The 11,295-nt window shown below is 39.3% G+C and overlaps 1 long non-coding RNA gene across 1 annotated transcript; it reads left to right on the top strand.

Moving 5' to 3' along the window:
• On the top strand, positions 4,541-6,452 carry LOC109829583. The gene is made up of 3 exons (XR_002244078.1): positions 4,541-4,568; positions 4,979-5,013; positions 6,365-6,452. It is a non-coding gene; the product is annotated as an uncharacterized LOC109829583 (long non-coding RNA).

Genomic DNA, 11,295 nt, shown 5'->3' on the forward strand with positions numbered 1-11,295 from the left:
ACTGCCTTTAGCCCTCAGGAAACGGATACATCCCTTTTACTCAGTGGGCCCCATCCCTATTTGTGGTTGAGTCCGAATGAGCCCAATCATGATGACAGATATGCAGTGTGGGCACTCGGGACCTAGATGCATCACTGCTTTCCCCTTTAAAGGAGCCGGAGACAATTCAGGAGGATATCACGACAAATGGGGAGAATCTACATTCGAGACTCCTCTTCCAAGTAAAATGTCTAGTATATTCTTTTTAGGTTCTTTACACTTCACTTAGAACTAATTGTGTCTTTTCATTCCATCAGGCCCTGTTTGGTTTGAAGGAAAGTAAAGAAAAGGAAAAGAAAATGCAATAGAAAATACCTTTCTCTTGTTTGGTTTAAAAGAAAATGAAAAAGAAATTGAATGTTAAAATCACCCAAGAAAGTTTCATATAATCTCAGTTCGCTTTCCAATTCCCGACTCAAACGGAGAGAAAATGACAGAGAGGGAGAGAAAATCTCGCCCGACGCCTCCTTGAAAAATTCCGACTCCATCCCCGACCTAGTCGACGCCATCTGTCACGCCCCGCTTCCCAAAATACCAGGGAATCGGGACGCGAGCAAGCCCGCGATGTATTAAACTGAGAAGAGATAAGTGCTAGACCCCGTTTTCTCAATCTAATACGCTAAGCGTCAAGAAATACAAACGAAGGCACAGGTCCCCGATCACAGTAATGAGAATATAATAAACAACTCAGAACCAAAAGATACATATCACAACTGAAATGATCATCCAGACATAATATTCGGGCCAAACATGCCCTTATACAAACTATCTGAATGAAATACTGGAGAATATAAAATACAATGATCAGGCGGAAAAGGAAATGCTACGAAAATAAACTGAAAGGAATAACTGAACTTCAACTCTTCTTCTGCTTCGTATACAAGACACTCCTACTGAGAATACTCGGCTCTGGCGCATCTCCAAGCTGAACCTGTTCTTATTCTAAGTCTGACGTACACCAGAGAAAACAGGTGTACGTCAGGTGCATGACGCACGGCAAGACCCGACCCCACAAAGAAAATAGAACGAACGAAAATCCAATGCGAAAAATGATACGATAACAGAAACAACAAAAGAACATACAATTGAAATCCACAAATCAACATGAAAACACTACTAAATCATGATAACATAAACCATCCAAAAGCGATCAGGTAACGAGTTCATGCAGCTAACGATCAGAAACAATCGTACAAGTCACAATGGCATACACTAGATGGAATTAATACTTAAAAATCTACAACAAGAGACGTAGTACGTCGAGCGAAATAATCCAAACAAGGAAACCCTCATGTATATACCATATGTCTCAAATTGTAGATAATTAAATATTAACCCCGATCTATGTATGGAAAGAAATACAACCGATCTACGTCTATCAATAATCACAATATCACTGTTCCTCAGACCCACCCCAGTGCGAAACGATTCACTGGTGCGAGCCTGAAATAAACAATACACATCCGATCACTGCTCCTCAGACCCACACCAGTGCGAAACGATTCACTGGTGCGAGCCTAGAATAACAATAAACATATCTGATCACTGCTCCTCAGACCCACCCCAGTGCGAAATGATTCACTGGTGCGAGCCAGGAAATAAACAACAACATATCCGATAACATGAACATGGACTTCCCCATCCCAACTCATCTTGCTTTTCTAAGTCAACAATACACAGGTGTCTAGGTCTTATACACGATACGTTGGGCAACTACGGACATGAACTACTAACGGTTCTCAACAAAACAAGAAGTAATAAATAAATACAACTAATCTTATGCAAATCATATGATGAACATGACTATATAAGCTAGCGATGAAATCAGGTGTGCATATATGACATGAGTGAGTAAAAATAACAGTGTCAACATGTCGGTGTTAATGTACATGAAACGTCGTGTTCTTCAATTATCAATCACACAATCATAACACAAAATAATCTTTTACCAAAATAACTTCTTTAAAAATATTTATCATTCTAAAATAATTTCCTTCCACGATAAAAATTCTAAAAATATTATAATTAATCTAAAATAATTCTGTTACCCAAAATACATTCTTTAACTTATTATATTGGTTCTGAAAATACTATTTATCACATAATTTCTATCCATTCAATATTATTCATCAAACCCACACAGATAATAACAATTATAAATTAACATAAACAGATAATTCACTAATTCATCAACAAGCCCACACAGATAATAACAATTCATAATTTAATTTATGCAAGTAATTAACGATAGATATAAATAGGAATTGACGAGTCAAGAGGAAGCGGGATCTTGCCTCGGGTACGTCGTCAACTGCAGCGGGGGTCGTCGGGGTGGATACACGGGTCACAACAGGTTCAACGGCTCGTCGGAAAGTCAATCGGATAGAATACAAAAGAGAGGTATTAGTAGCGATTAGCGATATTCGAATGAATATAACGATGTGTAGATAAGGAGCCCAAGTAAAAGGAATAAACTGTGTGATAGACAACACGAAGGGCTACGCACCGGTGAAGACGGTGGCGGAAACGGAGATCGGAAGTGGCCGGGAAACGCGTGCGAAGTTGGCACAGTGCTGCTGTTTTCAGCGAACTGCTTGCCGTCGATCGATGTTTCGGACGATACCGAGAGAGATAGAGAGTGAGTTAGAGTGTGATACAAATTGGAGGTGATAGGCAATATGTAGGGCTACTCACCGGAGAAGAAATCAACGGAAACGGAGGTCGGAGGTGATCGGAAAGTGCGCGGGAAGTCGACACAAAACTGCAGAAATCTGCAGTGCAGTTTTTCGCCGTTCATCGCTGTTCAGGTCCGTTTCTCGCTGCTTGGAGCTTCTCCTTGCTGTTCGGGCTTGCCGGAGGTTGTCAGGAGAGTCTCGGTGGGCTCCGACGGGGTCCGCCGGCGACTAAAAGGTGGAGACTACGGTTGTAGGGGCTGGCGGATGGTGGAGGAGATGGGGCTGGTGATGTTGGATGGTGGTGGAGGTGCTGGTGGTGATGGAGATCAGGGAGGAGGAGGTGGCAGCAGCGTGGGGATTCAAGGGGGCTGTTCGTCGGAGTTGGGCTGGCGTGGAGCTTGGGCTTGGGCGTTGGCGGAGCTAGCGGCGAACTAGTGACGTCGTCGGAGAGAGCTCAGGGGCAGCGCGGCAAGGGAGAGGTGGAAGAGGAGAGTTGGTTCGGGAGGTGGTGCTGGAGATGGTGTTGGTGAGCGGATGGAGCTAGAGAAGAGATGATGGAGTTGGAGGTGGAGGTGATGAAGTGATGATGATGGAGAGAGAGATGAAGTGGATGAAGAGTGAGGGAAGAGTTGGAGAGAGGGAGACTGAGGTGAAGAAAGAGAGAGATGGCATGTTGTCTTCGTCGGGGAGGGAGAGATATAGAGCGAGAGAGAAAGAGAACGTGAGAGAGAAGGAGAGACGTGATTGGAGAGAGAGTGAATGAGACAAGAGAGAGAGTCAGGGTCGGTGGAAGAGCAGCGCCCTCGTGGGCGGCTGAAGTAGTCGGCGCGCGTTTGTCAAAAGAAGTGGGCGGTTTGGGGTGGAGAGAGAAAAAGTAGAGAGATGATGAGCATGGAAAAGTATGTAGAGGAGAGAGTGAGCTGATGTAGTTTCTCGGGGAAGTGAAGAGAGAGGTGATTAGATTAAGAGTGAAGTGAGCTGTGCAGTGGAGTGTGATAATAGGCAAAATACAGTAGTGGTATATGAAATGATACAAGTACAAGTTATAACACGAGATGTGTGGTGTATGATACAACTATATTATAATAATAATAATAATAATAATAATAATAATAATAATAATATAACTATGAAAAACCAAATATTAATTTAAAAGTTTTTACTTGAAACAAATGAATTTATAATTAACAAAATCATTAAAATAAATAAAAAACAGATTTTTAAATCATAGAAAATTCTAGAAAATCGAGAAATTACAAATACTCTTTTAAAAGTAATAATTAAATACGTTAAAAAACCAAAAATTATTTTTAAACCAGTATAAAAAATCACGGTCCTTACATTCTACCCCCCTTAAAACAAATTCCGCCCTCGGAATTAAAATAAGAACCCCAGGGATAGATAGGGAATGATATCCATAGACAGATGAGACAAGAAACAAGAAACAATGGAAAGTTAAGAGATAAGAATCAGTGGAAAGTTCCGGAGTCAAAAGTGATAAGGTAGGGATGAAAGGAAATCTATCAAGAAAATAGGATAAGGGCTCAAGGATAGTCTCACGGATGAAATATGATATGTATCTAAATTGTCTACCCCACCCCCCAACCCCCCTCCCCCCTTCCAGCAAATCCTAGTCGAAGGAAACCCTATTTCGAGCAAACCCTAGTTCGAGCAAACCCTAATTCGTCGGCGCTCAATTCGTGGGTCGTCGATCAAACCCTGCTCTCTGATCCTCTCCAGATTTGTGGTTGTCAACATGAATCCAAAATCATCGTCAGAGGTAAATTCTACTCATAGTGTTCGAGCAAACCCTAAATTCTACTCATATTTAAAGAGGAGAACAGCATCCAAAATGTAAGTACACGGTTTTTTTTTGTAATTTGATCGAGTATTTTAGTTTTTTATGTATTGGATTTCGATTATCCTGGCAAAATGTGCATTCCTTTATTTGTGCTTTTGAGTGTTGTGGGACAAAACCCACAGCCATTTTTTTTTTACTTTATTATCTTTAATCTCTTTTATTTTGATTATAAGGAATTTCGAGGTATGATGGTCTAATTTAATTTCAGAAACTCTAATGCTAATATGGGTGAATTCTTTGTATTGTATAGCATTCTTTTTTTGGGTTGAGACCTCTTTGTGTTATTATTCTTTCAAAATATGTATTCCATTGTTAGTAATTTTTGCTCTATTTTTGCTGTAATTTCTTAATTATGTTGTGGTTTAAGTATATGGAATTTGGAAATGTGATATAGTATTTTCAGTGCCAGAAATGATGATGGAAATGTAGGCGAATTTGGTATCGGTCCATTTATTTTTTTTGGTCAATGAAGTTTATATTATCATTTACCAAATCTGAAAGTTTTTTGTACATCAAGAATCTCAAAATTGAGAAATCAAAAAGAAGAAATGCACAGCAACACTTGTTACATTTTTAGTAGAGAGAGCATCCACTCTCTATTTTCCATCAAAGTGTTGTTGTTAAGAACTATAGAAAAAATGTCAAATTTGATGTCTCTCACCAACTGATCAACCCCTCGACTTTTCTTCTGGAATATCCTCATGTTTCTTTCAATCCACAATTTGTATATAGTTGCATTCAGAGCCATTCTTTTAACCTTCTGTTTGAATCCTTTACCCCTCAAGCTTTTGTTGTACCACTCTAATAGTATTTCCCAGTTACAGGTTTTCCATTTAAATTCCAACCAGTCCATGATCTTATTCCATACTTTTTTCGAGTATACACACTCAAAGAAGAGGTGGTTCCTTGACTCCAATCCAGAACAATCACATAAGCAACATTCAATGAGCTTCCTCAGATTATCTATTCCACCACATTGTATCGAAGCTTTATCTCTTATCTTGATCATTTGTTTCCAGGTCCAGGAATCACCAGACTTTGTTTGAACTTGCCAAATATCATTGGTTCTTAAGTAATTACCATGAATCCACTTGATCCATAGTAACTCCTTATTTATATGAATAAACCATATATTCTTTAATGCAGCAGCAGCATTCCAGATTAAAGCTGAGAAAATACCAAGTCCTCCATATTTTTTACCTGTGCATATTTTATCCCAAGAGACTAGCGGAATTCTGGCATCACCCCATAAAAAGTTCCTGCACATATCATCAATCCTCTGGAGCACACTGGTTGGTAAGATATAGCTTGAAGTCCAAAAAGTTTGAATACCAAGAATTACACTCTTAATAACTTGAAGTTTACCAGCATATGATAGATTTTTGAATTTCATCCATTTTTGAAACTGACTAGTAATTTTGCTGAATAGAGGACTACAATCCACAAAAGACAGCCTTTAACTTATTAGAGGCATACCCAGGTATCTGATGGGGAATGTACCTTCAGTATAGCCAAGAAGAGAGTTAATTGAAGCTTTGACAGAATCTTGGGCACCACCATAAAAAATACAAGCTTTATCAGCATTTTCTTCAAGTCCAGATACTGCACTAAAATCCCTGATACATTGGTGGAGCTTCATAATGGTTTGCAGGTCACCCTTTCCAAACAAAAGCAAATCATCAGCAAAGATGAGGTGAGTAATCTTGAGTTTTTTACATTTTGGAGGAAATTTGAACTGATTATCACTCTTCAATATGTCCAATCTTCTTGAGAGATATTCCATGCCAAGGTATCGGTCCATTTAGGGAAGATGCTAATACTCACTTACTAGAGGATGGGCTACTATCACCATATTCAAAGACTCGGACGGCAGAAACACCTACCATTTTCTGGTGCCTATTATTACTAAATTATATTCTGAAAATATTTAGTTGTTTGCTTGAATCTTATCAAGTGTAATTTGCTTCTTCTCTATGGAGCTGTTCAGATTCCTTATGTTGGATTAAGATTTCTTGGTTGAACACAGATTGACATTGAGAGCAATGTAAGCTGAGATATTTTCTAAGTTTTTGACAATGAAATTCTTGTTAGATTGCAACTCAGGCTAAGGGTTCTCGATGATTATGTTTCAGGTCAGAGTTTGGTGCTTTCATGGTCTTATATTATTTGTGTGACCGCACGGGTCTATATGGAGAATCAAAAAGGGTGAGTTTTTATTAGCATTTTGAGATGGAGTATTTGAAGAAACATTGAACCATAAATCATAATATTATTCTATGTAAACCTGTTCAGTATTAAAAAGGGCAAAAAAACTGAATTTTTGTCCTCCAAGAATACAAATTTTACCATATATATAACGCCTAGAGTGTTAAAGACGTAAACAAGAGGATTGAGAATGAGGTACTGGAGTCTAATCCTTGAAGGGGCACCAAAGGGTACAAACTTATTATAAAACTAAGCTATAAGTGAACATTTAAGTTAGAATAAAAAAAGATAAACTCATCCTAATTTTGATGAAGCAAGTCTTAAGTGCTTTTAAGTAGCCTTCAGTCCCTTATTTTGTGTTACCTTTATTGAGGTATTCTATTATGAGTTGTTGATGGCGCTAGGTGGACCGAAAAAAGTCATTTAACATGTGTTGAAATTGATGCCATGACCATAGCTAGAATATGTTATGTTCAGGCAAAATAGCAGAAAATGGAAAAGAAAACTAAATTCACACTATGTTTGGGAGTTCACTAGGGGAAGGGAAGAGAAAGATAAAGTAGGAAGGGAAGGGAAGAGAAGAATGTGAACTTAATTCAACTTGTTTGAGAGTTCTAATAAAGGGAAGGGAAGGGAAGTGAAGGGAAGGGAATATAAGTAAACTTACACAAATGAACTTACATTTTAGTAAAACATTTTGAAAACTAATAAATGATAAAAAAAAGGTGAAGTACCATACTTAGATATTGGTTGTGCATCATCATCATTATTATTATTACTATTGGTAATGCCTTGCATATTCCCAATACACAAGCTTATAAGAACTTGCTTTCAAAATAAAAGTAATATACATAGACTTTGTAGTAGGAAACAACCTACAAAATAACATCACTAGCTTATCAAAATAACATGTGATAAGACAATACACAAAATATAAATTAAAGAAAACCCTAGATCTGATGGACTGGCCTCACAAACCACCACATGTCTTTTCAGCACGTTTTTGTCCTCACTCACGCCCTCCCTGGAAAACTTCCTAGGGGGTCACCCATCCTAGAATTTCTCCAGGCCAAGCACGGTTAACTTTGGAGTTTCTAAGAATTGGGTTCCCGAAAAGAAGATGCATCTTGGTGGTATGAGTATTCCAATCAAATCTATCAATACTAATCACATCACCCCTCTCAAGGGTTGGGGTATTACACGTTTGGGCCGAGACACCTCGGGGTGTCTTAGCTTAGGCTGAGACAGTCTGTTTTACATGCTTGTCCATTTCTGCTGTAGGTGGCTCACGCCCTCTCGACGTAGCACTTTGCGCCGTATAGCACTTAGCTCTCACAATTCCGGTTGGCTTGGTTCTGATACCATTTGTAACGCCCCGCCCCGGAATCCCAAAGTCGGTACGCTACTAGATCTGATGGACTGGCCTCACAAACCACCACATGTCTTTTCAGCACGTTTTTGTCATCACTCACGCACTCCCTGGAAAACTTCCCAGGGGGTCAACCATCCTAGAATTTCTCCAGGCCAAGCACGCTTAACTTTGGAGTTTCTAAGAATTGGGTTCCCGAAAAGAAGATGCATCTTGGTGGTATGAGTATTCCAATCAAATCTATCAATACTAATCGCATCACCCTCTCAAGGGTTAGGGTATTACAATATATATGGAGAGGAAATTAATATTTAATTAATTCAAACCTAATTTAATAAAATATGCATAGCAAAAAATATTTTCCATCATTGTTCAAACCTAATCACCAAAAAGTTTCATATCTAATTAATTCGTATCTAATTTAATAAAATATTCCAAAAAGGTTGATAATGGCTCTGTGGCTTGGCATAGCATATGTTTGTACTCATCAACAAATTTGAGAGTACATCTCGCCACGATAGTTGTTGTATGCAAGGGTGAAGGTTCAGGTTGCAGTTGACTGATGCATTAAGTGCTAATATTTTTATAAACATCTATAAATATCATTTGATATGTATGGATGGAAAACTAAAACAACTTTATGCACATCCTCAAGGAAAGACTTTTAATCGTGGGAACTCAAGTTAATTGGACATTTGTATTTAAATTCTTTGCTAATGCTTTCTGCTTCAGGAATTTCCTTATTCTTTTTCTTCATCATCAAGCTATACTATAGTTATCTTTCTATTTCATGTTTCTCCTAATTGTTTTTTTTTTGGTCAATGAAAAATACTTTATATTCATTCACCAATTGGAAAAACAGTAGAACATCAAAATCTCCGGCATTGAAACAGCCTGGAGAAACAAAACTGTCACTCTAAGTATTTACAGTTACATCCTCCCAATTTCCTCTTTGAAATGTATCGGTATTTCCTCATTCAAAACTTTTGAAAGTATGGCAATCTTGATTACTCGAAAGAGAATGTCAGGGCTACGATTTTTTCCTTGGAATAATCTCAAATTCCTTTCTTGCCATACAAAATAAACTGTTGTAGCTAGAGCCATTCTCTTAATCTTCTTCATGAACCCCTTGCCCTTTAGATTATGAGCATACCAGTTTAGTAGACAAGTCCAACTACAAGACCTCCATTTAAATTGCAACCAATCCATCACACTGTTCCAAACTTGGGCTGAATATATGCATTCAAATAAGAGATGATGACAAGTTTCCTCTTTTTGCTGATCAGGAGGACACAAAACACAGTGGTTTGTATTGAGTATCCTCATCCTAATTAGCATGTCCTGTGTTGACAATCTGGAAAGAGTAGAAAGCCATAGCACAAAAGAGTGTTTTGGGTAGTTCCACCCCTCCCAAACTGTGCTGTACCAGGAATTTTGAGCAGAGCTATTGAACAGGTTATAGATAGAGGAGATTTTAAGCTTACCATTAAAACAGCAGCCATTGATGAAGTTTGTGAGGTTGCTGACAGATCCAAATTTGATCAACATCTTGTCTCTAGCTCTTAGGAGCTGTCTCCACACCCAGGAGTCCGAAGCTTTGTTTTGTACATGCCATATATCTGATTGGTGTATATAATTTTCGTGAACCCACTTGATCCAAAGCAGATCTTTTTTCATATGGATCATCCAGATGAGTTTAAGTGCAGCAGAATAGTTCCAGTCCCTTGCTGAGAAGAGCCTCAAGCCTCCCTGTTTTTTGTTTTTGCAAACATCAGACCAAGAAACCTGATGAATTTTGTTGTTCCATAGGAAGGATGAACATAGACTGTCTATTTTTTCAAGTACTTTCATAGGCAAGATAAAATTACTTGTCCAGAATGTTTGAACACCCAAAATGACAGATTTTATTAATTGCAATCTCCCTGCATACGAGAGAAATCTCCTCTTTTTCCACTGAATAAATTGATCTGAAATCCTGTTGATGAGTGGTGAACAATCAATGAATGATAGCCTTTTAGACATAAGAGGTAACCCCAAATATCTAACTGGTAAAGTTCCCTCAGGAAAATTGAGCAGATTGCAAATCTGGATTTTTAAGCTGTCCTCAACACCACTGACATAAACTGAACATTTTGTAGGGTTGATTTCCATCCCAGATACCCTGCTGAACTCCTTAAGACAGTTGTGCTTTCCTTGGTGAACTAATCCTCCCCGGCTATTATTTCCTTAGTGGAATAATACCCGTCGTACTGCATAGATTCGACCGGATCTAGATCGCGCGGTGGTCCACGGATTAACCCCGGCGTCGGCAAAGAACCCACACAAGCAAGAGACCGTAAAACAGGATCTTGCGATTCGTTCGACAAATAAGGAGAAAGTTGTAATTTTTTATTTCTTTTTTATTTGATTTTCGTTGTAACCGGATCTAAAAAATACCGGATCTTTGTAACTCGAAAAGCTGTTATTTGAGATGACAATGAAATCAATAATGAAGAAAGGATAACAATGAATTCAATGAAGGCAATTTTCACCGCGAACAATCTGGCGACCACAGTGGGAGCCACCGATCTCGCTGCCGAGATCGTCACGTCGCAGCCCCGGATCTCAATCCCGGTCGAGGAGGAGGTCGAGTATGAATTCGACCAGGCCAAGTTCGAGGAGTACCTTTCATCCTCGTCCAGATCTACCTCCCCCGGCAAGTCCAAGAAGTTCTCCTCCAGGAGAAAAGTTCGTTGGTTTGAAGAAGTTCAGAACGCCAACGAAACTCTCACCGGTGAAGTTCCACCGACCTCCAACGAGGTCAAACCTATTCTTGTCAATGCTTCTACTGTTGAGGGCGTTGTGACTCTCTCAAAGAGAGCCCGCCAGAGGCGACGTCAGCGCCTTGCGCGACAACTCGCTAAAGCGATGGAGTCTACGGACGGAGTCCGCTACATCACGGATCTGAAGAATAGGAGAGGCAAACAGCCTCAACAACTGAAGAATGGCGGTTCCTCCAAGCCACCAACGAACGAATGGATCCGGGTCAAACGGAACCGTTCGACACTCGAAGAGCGGATTCACAAACGCCGCGCACTGCTTGCACAAGCCAAAATCCTTGTGCAGAAGGCTGAAGAATTGAAGAAAGGAAGAGTGGCCAAAAAGCC

This window comes from Asparagus officinalis, chromosome 2 (assembly GCF_001876935.1).
Source record: "Asparagus officinalis chromosome 2, Aspof.V1, whole genome shotgun sequence".
NCBI lineage: Eukaryota > Viridiplantae > Streptophyta > Magnoliopsida > Asparagales > Asparagaceae > Asparagus > Asparagus officinalis.